We start from the raw sequence: 19,030 nt of genomic DNA, 5'->3' as shown, positions 1-19,030 counted from the left end.
TTGACTTATTTCACTCAGCATAATACCCTCCAGTTCCATCCACGTCATTACAAATGGCAAGATTTCAGTCTTTTTGATGGCTGCATAATATTCCAGTGTGTGTGTGTGTGTGTGTGTGTGTGTGTGTGTGTGTGTGTGTGTGTGTGTGTCACATCTTCTTTATCCATTCATCTGTCGATGAACATCTTGGCTCTTTCCATAGTTGGGCTATTGTGGACATTGCTGCTATAAACGTATTTATTAATATTTTTAAATGCTTACTATTTATATTTTATAAATTCTTTGTTTCTACAACTTTATAATGAAAAGATTTCTCATCCATTAAAATCTTCCAAATAGCCAAGTTACGGTTTAAGGTGTTTCTTGAAATTATATATATATATTTTGAAAATAAGCAATATTTTGTAAAACAATAAGGTGTTTCTTATATATACATATAAGAAACAAATATATATATATTTTTAAAATAAGCAATATTTTATAAAACAATAAGGTGTTTCTTGAAAATATATATATAGTTTTATTTTTTGTTTGAAAGATATTAATGTTCTTTGAGAAATCAAAATATTTGCCTTCAGTAGAGAATAAATATATTAATAAAATCTTCTCAAATAACGTAACATTGTACCTTCTACATTTCTGTCTCCTACTTAATTATGACTCTCTCAGAAGCTTGATTATTCAGATCTTAGCCTCTGGACATAGCACAGGGTTTGGCCCATGTTAGGTCCTCAACTATTTGTTGAACAAGATAATGTATTAGTTGTCTCTTTGGAGGTTGATACAGTCTGCGGTAGCATGGGGTTATGAAATACTTCATGAACTAAGAAGAAAAAATCTAAAATGTAATGGTGACGTTCCTTAAGAGAGTGCTGCTGCTCTTAGAGATCACTGTGCGCTGAGCCTCCAGCATTCAGCCCTACGGGGTGCATGCGTAAGGATTATGGTCGAGGTCGTTAGCGTGTTTAAGAGGGGTGGACGGCCACTGCCAGTGTAACCATAGCAGTCAGGGGATAGTCTTTGTGTGACCTCTTGTTGGGTTTTGTTTAAATTTGGAATCAGTTTATAACCTTTAAAATGCAGCCATCTCACAATAAAGATCTGGATTTCTAAGGTTTTTTGAAAACTCAACAGATCTTGCCTCACTAAGCTGTCTAGTGGGATTGTGATACCTTGTGGGATGTGTACCATAAAGGATAAATATATGGAGCCCTACAACTTGGTAAATGGTAGGAAGGAAGCTGCACTCTGTAGCCGGGCAGATCCCCTTGAACTGGTCATGCAAAAACAGAAGTAGTGAAAACAGGGCCAGGCCAAAGTGTGCTGCTTATATTGGCTGCCAAACCTCAGTCCCCGGAGAGAAAGCAAAGGGGGTAGGGCATTCTAGACAGAGGGAATCCTGTAGATTTTCCTAGGCTTGGATGCAGAAAGTAGCATGCTCATTAGCGGTGTTTAGTGTTTAGCTCATTAGTGCTCATTAGAGTGCACAGCCGGCAGGGGCTTGCTGGGAGCAAGGAGGGGGTGAGCCTGGAGAGATGGTAGAGGCAGGTCATGAAGACAGTGAAGCCGATGCTGAAATGGGATTAGATGTGTAGGAGATTTATTGCTCACCTGTGAGGGAAATGGGGATGGGCTGGGGAGGCTGGGAGAGTTGTCTGAAGTGGTACAGGCCCGACACTTGGGAGGGAGGGTGGGAGGGCCTTAGTCTATAGTGCAATTCCCAGAAACTTTAGCAAGGAAGATGGGGCACCCTGGAGCCAAAGTCGCCTCTCAGAGGAGTCTCCTGTATTCCCAGAAAATGAGCCAGCTCTAGTATCCCTGCCATCTTCATTGGCTAGGAGCAGGAAGTGTGGCCTCAGGATGAACGTGGTGATGGATTTTGGAGCGCAGCTAGGGCTGTAAGTTATTTGTGCTCCCTACAGTCAGAGATCATGAGGCTTATTCTCATGGCTGCTATAATCTGCCCTTTGTGCCACACAGACCTCCTTCTCTATGTAAGTTCAAGGAGGAGCACCTCTGTGGTTCCCGTGGGCTGCTTTTCCTCAGAGGAACCTCAGAAGATGAAGGCTGGTTGAACAAATTACATATCATCCTCGCTGCAATTGATGTGGGGTTTGCAATGGGTACTCACCCTCTCCGTCCTACAATTTCCATTCTGAGTTTCTCACATCCTTGATTATCTCCTTGGTAGGTCTTGATGCTTTTCCTAATGGTGTGACACGAAGCTTCATTCCTGGGGGCTTTGGAACCTTGGTAATAATCCCCTTTTTGGACTGGAACTGCTGCCTGTGTGTTTTCACAACCACACTGGGATAAGGGAGTACCAGGAAGCACCTCTGAGGATCACCTAGGTTTCATATGTTCCTCCTTGCCCTCATCATGTAAAAGTAGCCTTGCCTCTTCCTCCTATGGAGGACCAATTATCTCTGCCAGTGTGGCATTCTGTTGGTCTTTGAATACAAAGAGTCCCAGGTGCCCTGGTGGGAGCTGAAACCTGTGGTTCGGTGGGACCTTGCCATGTCCTTTGGTAAGATTGTGCCCCTTTGTAAATGAGGAACTCCAATATCACAGAGCTCAGAGTCACATGGATCACTGGGGGTGGCGGTAAGAGAGACTGCTCACTCATGCTTTTACCCCTTGGTGTTTGGACTCATGTATTCTTCCTAATCAGGGCACAGAATCATATGGAGGACCCTGACCTGATGTATATGTTGCTTCCTGAGGCTGCCACCCTGTCCTTTCAAAGTATTGCCTCTGAGCTGGTGCTTCAGCTTACCTTCAGAAGGCTATTCCAGCATCTGGTGAGGCCAGCTGCATGGTCTCTGGCTCAATGCCACACCCCCTTTCAGTGAAGTGGGTCCTGGTTAGATCCTGGTTAGATGCTGTGTTGTGCAGGATTCCATGCCTATGCATCAGGCATTTCTTAAGCCCCCAGTTAATGATGCTGGCTGAGGTGCTGGTAGGTATGAATGTCTTTATGAATGATTAGGTCTAATAGAACCCAGCTTATAACGGGCAGTTCTGAATGCATGATCACTTGTTAGCACAGACACAAGCATTCCGTCTTTAGCAGGGCTCAGCAATATGCCAGGGGCTGTTTTTCAAAAGGGGTGTACTTCTGTGTTGCAGATGGCATGGCCTTAATGCAGAATCCTGGGGGTGTCTATTTTCTTGTTCTCCCACTGGAACACTATACCTTCTTGTATGTACTGATAAAAAAATTCAACTATACCCTGCAAGCAGTGAGAACCATTTAGAGTTTCTAACTGTAAAACTATATGCTCAGATCTCTGTTTTTGAAAACTCTAAGACAGAAATATTGGAATGAAAAGAAATTGGAGACAGGCAGACCAGTTTAGAAGCTATGGCAACAGTCCAACCAAAAATTAAGGACCTGAACTGAAGTTCTGGCCATAAGCATGATGAAGAAGATGGGACTGATTTGAAAAGCATTTAGTAAGTAGGATCAGAAAACCTGGGAAGATATTACATATCAGGAAGACAAAAATGTCCAGAGCAAATCTGGGGTTTTGGGATCTGGTGAGTAACAAATTAATTTTCATGTGTTACATTTTTGTTGTTTCATTTTGGAGTAGAGAGTCCCCAAGCCCTATACTACTACAAGAAACTTGAACTGTGCTGAACCAACAATGTTAATGAGCTACATTTAATCAGCTGGATCTTGAACTGAACCTCAATATTAATTTTTCTTGAATCAATTTCTTCTTCCAAAAATACTGAGCTGGAATAAACCAGAAATATATTGAGACAGAACATCAAATATTATTTTCATCTGTTTTGTTTACTCTATAACCCCAGAATGTAGAATACCCAATAAATACTAGACACAGTAAATATTTATTACATGAAAGAATTCTCCCAAATAAACCAGTAATTAATTTGGATTTTATGATGCTTTCTTTGGCCATGTTTAGAGCATGCATTATTAGTGGGAGGTGTCGAATTTGCAGTGTAAATTAGGATTAGAAAAGATATCTTGTTCACAAGTCTCATGGTAAAAAGAGATGGGTTGTATTGTCATGGAAAACTCAAATGTTTCCTCATTTTACCTGGACTTGATAATTTTGGCTTAATCAATCAGTCCTGCAGGAGGGAAGGACCAAGAGAGATTCTTCTCTTTCTCTCTTGATTGCAAGCAGAGGAAAACAAAGGATCCCGGGAAATGTTTAACATCATAGCTTTATGACACAATTCCAGGGAAGGGAAACCCCTAACATTCTTCCTGGTGTACCCAGTGGAAGACAGTGTCTTTTCATTTTCTTTTTTCCCCATGTCTGAGTTTATTCTAAGAAAATAATGGGGAATAGACCATGTGCTGTAGTAGCAAGGATGCTAATCACAGCATTATTTAGAATACAGAAATTTGGAATCCTCTGGAATGAGTAATAATGGAGGATTGAAAGCAGGGGATAGCCCATGACAATTACCTACATTTTGAGCTGCAAGGTTAAGATTTTATAGTTCAAGCAAACTGAGTTAGGGACTCTCAACCTATAATAGAAACAGTTCTTTCCTCTAATTCTTTCAAGATTTGCACTCTTTTTTACATCTCTATCTGCAGTCTTGCCATTGGCTTTAATGACTTGAAAAGAAACCAGTAGATCCAGAGAGGGCCTGGGGGAACATGTTTGGCAAAGTGAGTCTTCCAAAGCATCTGGTTTCCCTGTTTGCATCTGTCTCTTCACCCTCTTCCTTCAGTGCTCAGTGTTCACATGCTTCCTGTACACTTCTCAAAGCTAAAGTGACCACTTTCCCCTAAAGCGTCACTGTCTTGGGATGGCTGGGGTACATTGAGCAAGCAGCCTCCTCTCAAAGGCAGTTCTTCTATTTGCTGTCACTCCTATATTACGGATGGCTCTTTGAAGCATGGTGTATGAAGCCAGACGACTGGATTCTAATGTCCACTCCCATGCTTTCTACCCAGGTGACCTTGGAACAATTGACTTATCCCTCCTCTTCCTTAGTTTACTCACCTATACAAATTGGGATTAAAAAACAATAGTGACCTCATAAGATAATTATCTTATGATGATGATATGACAGATCAAATGTGAAGCATATAGGAGGGGCGCCTGGGTGGCTCAGTCAGTTAAGCGTCTGCCTTTGGCTCAGGTCATGATTCCAGGGTTTGGGATTGAGCCCCTCATTGGGATCAAGCCCCGTTTGGGCTCCCGGCTCTACTTCTTCCTCTGCCCCTCCCCACCGCTCATGCTCTCTCTCTTTCTGTCTCAAATAAATAAAATATTTAAAAAGTAATGAAGAAGTGAAGCATATAGGATGATTCTTTCACATATAATATGCTAACATTTTCAGGCATCAACTAAAAACAAAATAAAGGTGGGGGTGGAGTGGTTCTTTGTGGAACTTCTGCAAAATGATACCTCAGTCTAGTTCATTTCCTTTTTTTTTTTCTTTTAAAGATTTTATTTATTTACTTGACAGAGAGAGACACAGAGAGAGAGGGAACACAAGCAGTGGTAGTGGGAGAGGGAGAAGCAGGCTTCCCGTGGAGCAGGGAGCCCATGTGGGACTCCGTCCCAGGACCCTAAGATCATGATCTGAGCTGAAGTCAGACGCTTAACAACCGAGCCACCCAGGCACCCCTAGTTCATTTCCTTTTTACCCCCTTTTACCCCAGCACTGATGAGCAGGCCAAGAGTACCTTCCATAGAAGCAGTTGCATGATGTTTTCTGACTTGATTTAATTAACACTGATGTGTTGGTATTTAGCTGGGTAATAATCATGCTACTTCACCCTAGCCCTAATTGGTCCTCAGATCACAAGTTTGACTGTTTTCCATTTACTTATCATTAACGTAGAACTCCACTATCCAGAACTGTAGCCAATGTTCATATGTCTATTTCGTTTAAATCACAGTTAAGTAAAGTTAAATTCAGTTCCTCAGTCACATATGTCCACCGCTCAATAGCCACATGTGGCTAGTGGCCCCCAGATTGGACAGTGCCAATGTAGAACATTCTGTCATTGCAGAAAGACCTAACGGACAGTGTGGGTTTAAACCCGTAAGTTTGCTGTGTACATAGAACCACTGTAGCATTTATCCTCACTACTGACTATACTCCTGTGCACACACAGGCTGGCCAGAAACTCCAGATCATTAGATGCATGAAAACAGGAACTGGAGCAACAAGTCATCCTGTATCAAATCCCAATCCTTTTAAGATCTTTGATTCAGTTCCTTTGTCTCTTGTAGGATTATTTTCTATGATATATGCATGTTTTTGTTTTTGTTTTGTAACCTCTATGAAAAAGACCTGGCAGGATCCAATGCAACTGCATAAATAACATGGTTTTGATATCAGAACTATGTTATTCTAACTTACAGCATGAAATGTATACATTTAATGTATTACTACCTTTCCTGTTTATTCCCAACAACGATTCTTTTCTTTTAGCTTTACTCTCAGCCCAGCTTTCCTTCTATGAATAACATCAGAATGAGTGACTAGAAAGTCAGTAAAGGTGGAAAATTTGCCGCCTCTAAAGGGATGGAGGGGGTACCTTCTTGATCAAGGCTTAGCTTTGCAATCGTATTCACTCACAAGTGGAAATGGCGGTGTGGGGGTCCTGATGAATTGAAGGCATCCCCGTGTGTCAGAGCAGACAAGGAGACCGAGCCACAGGGAGTTTAGTGCTCGAGTTCACATGGCTGTTTGTAGCAGAGCAAGAGTTCAAGCTCAAGTCTGCAGTCTGCAAAAGCCATTCTCCTCCCGACACTCCATGCTGCCTCTGAAAATGTTGGCCTATTTGTTTCCTTTCTCAAAACGCATCCTTCTCTCTGGCTACCTGAAGAGTAATGGTTGTAAGCATTTATTTGTCCCAGGAGAGGCCTCAAGACATTTTCTCTTTTGTTGTAAAATTAAGTGTGCTGGGTTGGAAAGGGGGAGTGCACTTCACCCTTGAGTCTTTCAAGAGCAACATGGGACAGTCACTTCATCAAGAGGAAGAAAACCACTTTGGGGAAGTCATTACCAAAGTGGCCAACAGAAGCCTGTCAGGTTTGGAGCCAGAGCATTAGAGAAACCAGCTTGGAAGCTGTGGTCATTTTATAGACCACAGCCCGCTCATTTCCTTTCCTGGGTACTCTGAGGAGCCCAGGAAGGATAGAGAGAGGAGACCTAGCGGTGTACATAACACTGATTATTTTGGACTGCTTACTAGTTCCTTAATTGAGTGCTCTGGGGAACTTTCAGCCTGGTTTACTGCTGCCCTGGATGAACGGAGTGCACCTCAGAGCTGTTTCCTTCCACCAGCACTTGCAAAAGTAAGATAAAGCTTCCCAAACATTGCCGCATGTGAGAATCACCTGGAGGGATTTTCTGAGCCTCACTACTGAAGTCACACCCCACACCAATGAACCTGTAATGCGTGAGAGCCACGTCAGTCGTATGTCAGGATCCCAGCTGATACTAATGTGCATCAAATTTGGAAATCTTGGCCCTTCTTTGACAACCCCCTTCTCTCTTCCTTACCCTCTGTTCTCCTGTCTTTCCCCCGCACCTCCTCTCTCCAGGTTTGCACCACGACTCTTGCTCCCTGAGGAGGGCCAGAACCTCCCTCGGAGTCCCACCCAACAAAGCCCTCTTTCTGCTCCACCCAGAACACCCCACAAAAGGGCACCCAGTCAAGGTGGTCTTGTGTGGGCGGCCCCTGTGCTCCAGCATCCCCATCTTGGTGTCCTTCTTGTGCTCACTGGCTGCCCCAAAACTTTTCTGGGTCTGGCTCTTCCTCCATCACCCCAGGTGCTGTATGCCTCCTTGGTCGGGGCTTCCCCAAGTAGTGTCTGCTCCCTCCTGGGCACCTGCCAGTTATGTGGAAGATTTAAAAATGTGTGTTTTCATTTCTGGATGCCCCAGTTTTCTCCTCTGTAAAATGGGGTAATAATAGTGCATACTTAACAGTGCTGTGGGGATTAAAGGAAGCACTCAGAGGGTGTCTTGCACATGGTGGGTTGAACCATATAAGACTGCCATTTTTGTAGGTCAAAAATGATCAAATAGTAATGATTTTATACTGTTCAGCCCTATAGTAAGTGCTCAGTAAATGCTAGTCATTACTGTTATTTTCCATTTTATTTCATTAGTGCATTTAATTTGAATGTAATTTTATTTATATTTCGTAATTTTGTTTAACTGTAAAGCTATTACGTGGGTTTTAAGCAAAGGAGCTTAGCCCTAGTTTTCTATCTGTGTATATGTAGGAAAGCATTATAATTATTATAATTAGGATTAATTAGTTGAGAGTAAGAATGATGAGATTCTATCTGTGAGACTTTTTTTCTCTTTAAAGGAGAAAACATTTTTCAAATTTGAGAAATCCCTGTCTTAGGCCTTCCCTATCTGCCTCACTTAATTCACTTGCCCTGTGTTTTTGTCCTTACCTGAGGGTGCTACTCTTAGTTGGGATCAGCTAGAAAATCTGGCAAGCAACCTGGGTTTTGGATTTCCCCTAATAGAACACAGTAGTCCATAGAGGACTCTTTCCTGGACTGGGGAGCAGAGGGTTCTGAGCCAGCATCTTGGCCCAAATAGTAACCCGATGCCTTGTTAGGACACTCGGGGCTGATTTTGAGAATGATCTTAGCTGGCAGGATGTGCCAGATATGGTTCAGAGTGCTTTATGTGTATTAACTCCTTTAGTCCTCCTGAGGGCCCTGTGGCATAGGGGGTATGATTGCCCCTATTTTGCACATGAAGAAACTGAGACTCAGGGATTAAGAAACCGGCCCAAGGTTACACAGCTATCAGTGGCAGAGTCAGAATTATAGCCTGGCCTGGCTCCAGAGCCCGTGCTCCCCAGTCTTTGCAGGCATTATCTGTTTGTTCTCACAGTAATCCTAGGAGGTGGGTAAAAGGGTCTGGATTGCCTGACTCTGGAGCTGGGACTTAATGCCCTTTCTCTTGGTCACCTGGGGCCTGAGCAGCGCTGTCCAGACTGCTGGGTGTGATCTTGTTGCTTTCCTTACGGCGGCCCCCTTTCCAGTCCAGCGATAAGATGAAGTGGTTTCTTTGGCCCTTCTTAAAAATAGTTAAAAAAACAAAACAAAACAAAACAAAACAAAACAAAAAACACGTGTTATCTAAAGGTTGGGGTTTTCTCTTAGCCCTAATTTCTCCTTTGCCTTAGGGGCGCCCTACATTCTTTCTCTATTCAGTGGCGCTGGGAGATTTGCTCATGGGCAGTGCTGGAGGGGGTCCCAGAGGGATGGACTTATTTGGTTGGTGGATTGTTTCCTTTAGCTATAATTCCACTTTCCCAGTTTGGAGGCTGACCTTTGTTAATATGCTGTCTTATCTACTTTTTTTTTTTTTCCTTTTCCATGAGAGTAGAATAACAGCATGTATTTCTGTTTATTAACCTAACCCCTTTCAGAGAAAAAGCAAGAATGTTATTACTCATAACAAAAATTGTTTTTGCGACTACTGTGGCCAGGGGTGGCTGATCCAGGTTTTTAGGGAGGAGGTCCTTAAGGAAAAGGATTCATGAATTAATAATCCTAAAATGAAGAACAGGGCCTTGGCAGGGGCCCCTCTAATCAGGGACCCTGAAGCTTACCCTTCACTACATGCTACATCCACCTCTGGCTGTGATACTTGGGAATTTTAACATCTTTTGTTTCCGCTAATCCCTCTTATTTCCAGTGTCTTCTTACTAGTGTAATTATTTGATAAATCATATGAACCTAGATGTTAACTGGGTCTCTATAAAATGTAATGGGTCATCCCTGTCTCCACTTCTCCCTTTCTTCCTTCTTCCAGATAAGCTGCCCTGGTTGATAGCAAGGACTGTGGCCCTCAGGTTGGGTGTTGTTGGGGACACCTGGTGACCTCCTGAGGGTCCGTGGAGGGCTGGTGCAGTCACTGTGTTACCTGGCTCTTCCACCTGGCATCTTGCAAACGGGCGGCCTTGGTTGTAAGGACAGGAGGTCAGCATCGCCCCGTGATCACTCTTGACTAAATGACTCAACGATGTATCACCTCTCCCTTGCATATGAGGCAGATCATTGTTTCCTCCCATGTACGTAGCAACCCAAAGGGGATTTTTAAGAATTACATCAGTGTTTTTAGTTACAGGGTCCAATAATTTGAGGATTCAGCTGGCATTCTTAATGACACCATGTATAACAGATATGGGGCTATCTGTGTACCTGCCCCGTAGAGGATGATGAATGAACGAATGAGCTAGTAAGATAATGAACAAGGAGGACAACTGGGGAACAGAGATAGGAAAACTCAGTAATGAGGAGGGGAGAGGAATAGAGAAATCTCATGTGGCTCTTTCAGAATCAGCAGTCAGGGAGTCAGGGAGTGGGGTCTACTTAGATGCCTGCATTTCCTCATCCACAAGAAGCTACTCAGTATTTTTTCTCTAAGAAGGGAGTTAATTTAGATGCAAGAATAAAAAGTTCCTATTATCAAGGACAACCTTCTTTTATTAATAACTCCTACATCTTTTTCTGCCTGGATGAATACTACTATGTAAAATCTTATTATATTCTGTTTTGCTACAATAATAGACTTCTTTAATAACCATTATTTATGGAGGCTTGTAAATGAAGATGGTGCACTACAAAGGAAGAATTCACACCTCAGTGATACTGAGTCAGGAGGTCATCTGATACATACCTTTGCCTTCACACCCAGGGTGAGGAAATAGTCAAATTATAGTTTGGACTGTGAGTTTTCACAGACCCCAGTGCCGTTCCACCAAAGTGAAAACGTAATGGTCTTTGCACTCTCAGGAGACAGGTTGTGTGTAGCTCAAGGTATTGGTTGATCAGAAATTCAGAGCATGAGTGCATGGATAGATTTGTTTTTGGAAACGTATTCTTTATTAAATGAGAAAAACTGGTTAAGATTTAGTACTTAGCTACTAAGGAACCCAGTGATTTGAAAAACGATAGCCATAGAATTTTTACCAAAGCCACTGTTTTGATGTTGGCCATTTGATTCTATTTTTTTTCGTTTTCCCCACAAGAAGAGCGAGTACAGGCTGGCTCTCCTACCCTATAAGAAATTTGGAACGGGATCTCCATACCTATAAAACTAGCAACTACAGTTTTCTTGAACTTGAGTTATAAATGGCTAACTGGAAACAACTTTCAAGGCCTTTGGACAAAAACTTGGTTAGGATTCTTGGAACCATGGGCAAAACCCTATTCCATGCAAAATAGGAAATAATATTTAATGTGGATTGGTTCTTCTCGGTCCTGGGTGAGAATCAAGATTAGGTTAAGTGATTGTTAATAAGTTGAAAATGAGAATTAATAATAATATTTTCAAACATTTTGAACTTCCAAGTTTTTTTGAGGGTCTCTAGGATGAAAATTCCCTGAAAATACAACCTTCATGATCATATGGAAGCATTTAACAGAAGACACTGAAGCAAAAATTTCTCCAAACCACTACTCCCTTCCAGGCAAGTAAAAAATGGCAGGCTGGAACTGAAATGTACCTAGTGTTCCATTCCAGCCTGGAGAGTTCTTTGACTCCATCCCCTTGTGGCTGTTTGTACTTCAAAATGCCTTCTCATCAGTTCTCTAGAAACTTCAAATTGATTGAGGAAGCAAACAAGCAAACAGCCAACAAGCAGAAGAGACTTAATATAACATATTTTAGAGATGTGAATATACTGCTGGGCATACTTGGCCAGACATCATTTATCCTTCAGGAATTAAAGCATTTTTGATGCAATTGACCTTTAAATCAAATTGGGGAAAGGTACAAAGGCAGCTTTTCCCTATAACTCTAGCCTTGCCAAGGGGTTCCAGAAAAAGAAGTACACATTTTTTTAAAAGCATTGATTTTTATGCAAGTAGATCTTCAATTCATATTGGAATTTGATCATATACCTCCCTATAACTTATGGAAATGAAACATCGTGTCTATGAGGTCTGAAAGAGGTAATCTCTGAGTAGTTCTCTATAATTGACATTTTTTAAAACTTTTTCTTAAAAGTTGGCTCTACACCCAGCATGGAGCCCAATGCAGGGCTTGAACACATGGCCCTGAGATCAAGACCTGAGCTGAGATCAAGAGTGAGATGCTTAACCAACTGAGCCACCCAGGCACCCCTGTTATTGACATTTTTTAAAACCAACTCTAACCTTTTTGTTGATAAGCCTTAAAGAAGTATTAATGTTAAAAGCATATATGTTACAAAGAAAAATTTAAGCTGGTGGCTGACCTCTTTTAGAAGACTCTTGAATTGGTCAGAGCTCCTGGTTGCAAGGGGCAGAAAGCCGTCTCAAACTAACTTGGGCAAAAATGTTTATTGGGGGTGCCTTATGTTTTGATTTGTAAAGTTGTGATGGCATGGCATTCTATTTTAAGAGGAGGAAATCATGCCAACAGGTAACTTCCCCACCTTCTGGCATTTGCAGAAATACTCATTTGAGCCATCATTAGCTTCATTTTGCACTTTCAGGTTAATGAGGTTACTAGAAGTTAGTGTTGTTAATTTTAGGGATGTCTGTGTGATTTTGCTGGGCCAGCATTCAGTTCTTTTTCTTCACATGACAATACCTAGATTTTCTTTTGGGAAACCAATACCTCCCCTATTCTCAAACCATGTGATTTACATGAAGTTGACACTATGTGTTTGTCCAAGAGACATGCTAATGACCCAGCTCTGGCCAGTTGGAATGCCACATTCCCCTGGCCAGTTGTGGTCCAAGGGTGGATCACCCCCCCCCTTTTTTTTCCCTGAAACAGTTGGGAAAAAGTCTGGGAATGCTTCTGAAGCTGCTGGTGGCCATAGTGTGGAAAGACCTGAATGAGAATAAAGGCAAATGAGAGGAATAGAGTTGAGGGTGAGAAGTTCCTGAAAAGAGGATTAAAAGTCCAGCCATGTCCAATCTGGACTGTCAGATGAGAAAGTAAAATTCTTCCCCTTCTCCCCCTACCCCCATTTTGGTTGCAGCCTGTTTGATTTGGATTTCTATACCTTGCCACCAATGTGAAAAATGGGATTATCTTTATGAGTGGCGTTACAATTCCTAGTTAGCCCTCTTGCTCCAGTTCCTCATATTCCAGATATCTACTGTTACATAACCAATCACCACAAAATGTAGTAGCATCATTTTATTTCTCTCTCATTGTTTATGTGGGTCAGGAAGTAGGAAGGGCTTGGCTAGGCAGGTCTCACTTGGAGTCTTCATGCAGTTGTAATCAGACCGTGCTGGAGCTAGAAGGGAGCAAGCAGTGAGCGGGGAGCAGCTGGGGGCTAGCAGGGCGGCACTGTCTCTTCACAAAGTCTCAGGAGCTCTGTGTGGACTACTTGAGCTTCCTCACATCATGGCACTCAAAGCACTCAGATTGCTTACATGGCTGAGTGCTCCAAAACACTGGGTGTAAGTTGAAGTACCTTCTATGACCTAGCTTCCAAGGCCACAGAGTGTTATTTCCACCATTCTCTGGTCAACTGGTCTATAAGGTTGGGGAGAGGATGTAGACCCTATCTCTCAATGGAGACATGCCAATGAACTTGAAGGCATATTTGTAAACCACCACCATGTTATAAGCAATTTTCACATTGTGAGAAGTTACTATAGTCGAGATGATATATGTAAGTAGTCTTAGTTTTGTGAAGACATGTCTTTTATTGTACTTTTGGGAGCTGGATTAACTTTCTCAAGTCATTAAGGCACCACCAGGCCTAGATTATACATACCTAAAATGAAGTCAAGATTTCTCATGATCTTTCAGGCTTCAGAATTTCATTTTGTTCTCATATTAGGCATTTCAAACTTCAACATGAATAGCACTGGAAAATCCTAAGATTTGCATTACTTCTCTACTTCACAGTTGCTTGTATATTGATTTAATACTGAGGTGTTGTCATTTGGTAACTGGTACCTCAGTAATGTAGCTTCCAGAAGTGCTTAATTGTCTTAGTGACCAGTTAAGGAGTTGGGAATGTCTTATTTTATGGACTGTATATGAAATAGCAATTAGGGTATGGATTTGTAAAACTTGACCTGGGTTATGGGTCTATCACTTTGCCTCCCTGACCAGTATTAGAAATCCTCCTTTATACCAAGTATTACCATGGAGTAAAAAATCAGAATGCAACTCTTTTCAACTTTCTCCCAATGGAGGAAGTCAAACAGATCTCGAACTAATTTTTTTTTTCTGTTTCAGAATGTAGCAAGTAATCCATTGGAATAAAACTGGTAGTTGAGTAACTCATGCAAAGGTAATTTAGAGCACAAATGAAATCTGTCAGAGTGGTATTAGATTTGCAAAAGCTCATAAATAACAAATGAAAGGTCACAGAGCTGTGAAAATGAGAGTATACTTCTTCATAAAGAGAACCATAGTCAGGGATGGGGTCCTCAGTGCGTATTCAAATAGCAGCACATAAAATGGAAATGCAACATCTTTTCTAAATGTCTAGGACAGTCCAAAGGCACAGTGGCCTCCAGAGAAAAACGTCAAGGTCCTAGAAAAGACCCTTCATATTATCTGAGCATGTCTAGCATCATATCTAGGAGGCTTAGGGATTAAAGCTTCATTGCCTAGTGAGAATCTGTACAGAAAAATACATCCCCCTCAGCAGAGCCCATATTTCAGTAATGGTTAGACTAATTGTGAATGCATGTAACTCATCTTTCCTATTTTAGTTCCCAGAATATACTAATAGAGTGAGTAGTGTTTCATGATTTACTGCAGGAATGTAAGCAGTTGGTGGTGATATTAATAAATAGTTCTGCCCATTCTGTTTTTCTTATAGGAAAGACAGGTGGAAAATATAGCCCTGGCTACCCAAAGTAAACAAGTTCTTTTACAGTGCATTGTATGCAGATTTTTTTTCTTGGTGCTATGTTGGGCTTGACTTGTGTAAGGGAACAAAATCTAGATGTATAAAAAGCAATGTGTGGGCTTCATCAAAATTAAAATTTTGATGAAGCCCACACATTGATTAACAAAGTGAAAAGTCAACACAGAGAAAAGGAGAAAATATTTGCAAATCATATATCTGAAAAGTGTCCAGAGTCCAGAATATAGAAAGAACTCTTTTAACTCAACAATAAAAAGACAATAACCCATTAAAAAATGAGCAGAGGATTTGAATTGACGTTACTTCCAAGAAGATCTACAAATGGCCAGTAAGCACATGAAAAGATGTTCAGCATCATATCACTTGGGAAAAGCAAATCAAAATCACAATGAGATACTACTTCACACTCACTAGTCTATAATGAAAAAATTAATGAAAATAAGGGTTGGTGAGGATATGGAGAAATTGGAACACAGATATTTTGCCGATGAGAATGTAAAATGGTGCAGCCACAGTGGAAAACTTTGGCAGTTCCTCAAAAAGTTAAACCCAGAGTTACCATAAAACCCTGCAATCCCACTCTTGGTCTATACCCAAGAAAAGTGAAGACATATGTTCACATGAAAGTGTGAACATGGGTGTTAGAGCAAAATTATTTCCAGTAGTCAAAAAGTGGAAGCCACCCAAATGTCCACGAACCGATGAATGGATAAACAAATGTGTTATATCCATATCATGAAATTATTCAGCTGCAAAAAGGAATGATGTACCCATTCATGCTACCACATGGATGACTCTTAGAAACATTATACCAACTGAAAGAAGCCAGACGCGAGAGGCTAAATGTTGTATGATTCTGTTGACACAAAATGTTCCTAGTAGGCAAATCCATAAAGACAGAAAGTAGATCAGTGGTTGCAGGGGTTAGGGAGAGAAGGGAATTGGGAGTGGCTGCTAATGGTACAAGAGTTCTGGAGGGGTGATGGAAATGTTCTGGACTAGGGGATGGGTGGTACAATATTATGAATATACAAAAACACTCTACTGAAGTAATACATGCTGATTAGAAATTTTTGAGCCTACAAATGAAGCAAAAAAAGACCATTAAAATTATCAGAAATCCTAAACCATTTTGGTGTCTAGCCTTTCAGTTCTTCTTCTAATCATATATAAGCTTAGAAAATACAGATTTCCTTTTTTTCTAAAGAAGGAACAATTTCATGAGCAAAACGTGTTGGGGTCATAAAATTTCAGCTACTTTAAGAATTCGGAAATTCTACATTAAGCACATGTGTGAGGACACATCCACAGAGATATGCGCCTTCAAAGGGATATAAGATGGTGTGCTCATGACCTGTGCTCTCTCAACATCTTCTACACAAGTAAAATCTAACGCAGATGTGTAAAAGTCATGGAGATGGAACACAGGCCTTACAGAGTAGCTTGGGGGCGACACAGGGAGAGTGTAGACAGGCATCACCCATCTGTTTGCTTGCTTGCTGAGGGATGGCAGGAGTCCGGGTCTGCAGGACCCACCTGGGTCTGCAGGAGCCTCGGCAATATGAAAATGTCCATGGCAGGAAGTATCCTCCCCCTGTCTCCCACCTGCTTTGTCCCTGCCTGGCTAGCCATGGAGCAGATGTTGGGCTGAAAGAGATGCGCGGATTTCCAGTAGTTCTGGAAATTGCTATATTTTTTCTGATTTAAGGAAAGGGAGTTGTGTGTTGAACCCAGATTCACGGCACCATATTCTCTTTCACTTAGAACACAACATTTACATCATAGTTACCTTGACTTAGAAAACTACATTGACTTTAAAGCTATATTTTGAACAAAATGATAGTAGTAAAAATATTGGGAAATATTACACAGTATTTCTTGTGTGACAGACACTGTTATTAGTGCTTTACTCTGTTACCTCATTCTCATAAGAAATTTTTGAGGTAGGTAGTATTATGATCCTCATTTTGCAGATGAGAAAACTGAGGCACAGAGTGATTAAGTAACTGGCTTAAGGTTGCACAGCAAGAAAATGTTGGAGCGAGGTTTCAAATCCAGGTGTCTAGCCAATATCTCTGTCCATTACTCACACATAGTCATACACCCGTGCTGTTCAGTGAAGATTTGGGACTGGGTACATTTCATTTCCGGTGACGTTAACTAATGCATACTGCTTAGTGCAAGTACTGTGCAGAGGGAGATCTTTCAATCAGTAACCGGAAGGAATACTGTGCTTGAGGGATGCTTTAATAAAATCATGCCGCTTGCATTGTTTGGTGCATGTGAAGTACTGGTGCTGCCAGCAAGTTTCACATTACAAAGAACTTAGGTTGGCAGCTAGTTGATATTTAATGTTAGGTTGTATTGAAAGAAAACCAGATAGGTTTCGTGGCCATCCCCCTCACCCTGGGCTGGGGCTGCAGACTGTAAGGAGCCAGGGGGCGTGGGGGGGGGTTGCTGCTGAAGTAGAGCAGATTCATTCCTCAGCTGTAATCCCAGCTGGCCAGAGTGCGTGTAAAATGAATAAAATGAAGCACCGCTGCATTCATTGAAGAGGAGATTATGTTTGTCTCTGTCACCTGGCAAACGAAAAATACCGTTAATATTTGTTTTTTGCCTCATCATATTTTTCAAACTAGTGCCTAGCACAGTGCCTGGCAGTCACACTTATTAAGGGAACAAGCAGCTCATTCCCTTCTCGAATCCATGTTCGCCTGGGGAACCAAATGTAAACAGAAGATGGGGAGTAAGCATGAAATTGGCAAGCCTGGCATCATCAAGCTGCTACCGGGTGATAAGAGTTCCAATCTTATTTCCTAATAGTTTGCCTGTTTTTAAAAAATAATGAATGTATCAATCCATCTGGAGTTAATATGAGTGTATTGTGCATTGTTTGGTTTTGGTTCATCTTCCCAGTTTTTAATTAAGTTATCAGAATACTATTCAGTTAATATTTTCCTGTTCTATAATTTTGAGAAATTACTTACATCATGTCAATAGCTGTGTCTATTTCTGAGCTCCTTAGAATGTTCTAGTTTCTGTATTCATTTTTATACTTTCTATCCTGCTTTGATAAATATTAATTAATATCTGATTAGTCCATATTGGTTTTCCTTATTGATTTTGTTTTATAATGTATTTACTCTTGATTTATTTATTTTGACAAAATAATTAGACATTTATTTTGTCATACTTTTTAAAAAATCTCATTGAATATTTTAAAAAATCTCATTGAATTGTTATGCTTTTTAAAAAATCTCATTGAATATTCATATTAAAATTGTAAAAAAAACACCCAACTGGTGGTTTTTTTCTGCCACTTTAAAATAAAGTGACTATCGGGTGCCTGGGTGGCTCAGTTGGTTAAGCGACTGCCTTCGGCTCAGGTCATGATCCTGGAGTCCCGGGATCGAGTCCCGCATCGGGCTCCCTGCTCAGCAGGGAGTCTGCTTCTCCCTCTGACCCTCTTCCCTCTTGTGCTTTCTATCTCTCATTCTCTCTCTCTCTCAAATAAATAAAATGTTTAAAATAAAATAAAATAAAATAAAGTGACTAACATGACCCCTTGTGTGGGCAATAGAACGATGGTATTTACAAAAGAGTAGAACATGAGGAACAGATTCTATAGGAAAGCAGTAAGATGGCAAGCAAATAGCACATATAAATTAAGATATATATCTACATTCTTAGTAAGCTGGACAGTTCAACCATAGTAAAAGATTTTACTGCTCTGGATTTTAATTGAAAAGGACAGAACCAGAATGAAGGACACAATGATGACTGGTTAGTCCTACAGTGATACTTTTACCTCATTTTATTAGTCTAAGACTATACACCTTGAATCAGTCATTGGAAGAACAGAATAACACCTAGCATTTACGAATGTGGATTCAGTGGCCAGACTGTCTTGGTTTGAACCAATTCCTCTCTTTGCTGGATTTCAGTTTACTCAAAATGGGATGGTAATAGTGCCTACCGCATAGGATTGATGGGGGAATTAATTGATACATGGAAAGGGCTTCAATAGCACCTGGCCAGTATTGTTAGTTATGTTAAGATTTTGAGCAGCAAAGATACTTTGTTTTGGGAGAGGCCAATTTACCTACATTTCTTTCTTTCTTTCTTTCTTTCTTTCTTTCTTTCTTTCTTTCTTTCTTTCTTTCTTTCTTTCTTTCTTTCTTTCCTTTCTTTCTTTCTTTCTTTCTT

At 41.0% G+C, this 19,030-nt stretch overlaps 1 protein-coding gene across 5 annotated transcripts in view; it reads left to right on the top strand.

The window, feature by feature from the left end:
- LYPD6 (LY6/PLAUR domain containing 6) overlaps positions 1 to 19,030 on the top strand; it is a 118,148-nt gene that overhangs the window by 69,270 nt on the left and 29,848 nt on the right. The window lies entirely within an intron of this gene.

Source organism: Callorhinus ursinus, unplaced genomic scaffold, assembly GCF_003265705.2.
Source record: "Callorhinus ursinus isolate GAN/ISIS: 27379988/994484 unplaced genomic scaffold, GSC_fseal_2.0 scaffold2, whole genome shotgun sequence".
NCBI classification, from domain to species: Eukaryota; Metazoa; Chordata; class Mammalia; order Carnivora; family Otariidae; genus Callorhinus; species Callorhinus ursinus.
Note: the sequence above shows the minus strand (reverse complement) of the source record. Positions and strands in the feature narration are given on the sequence as shown.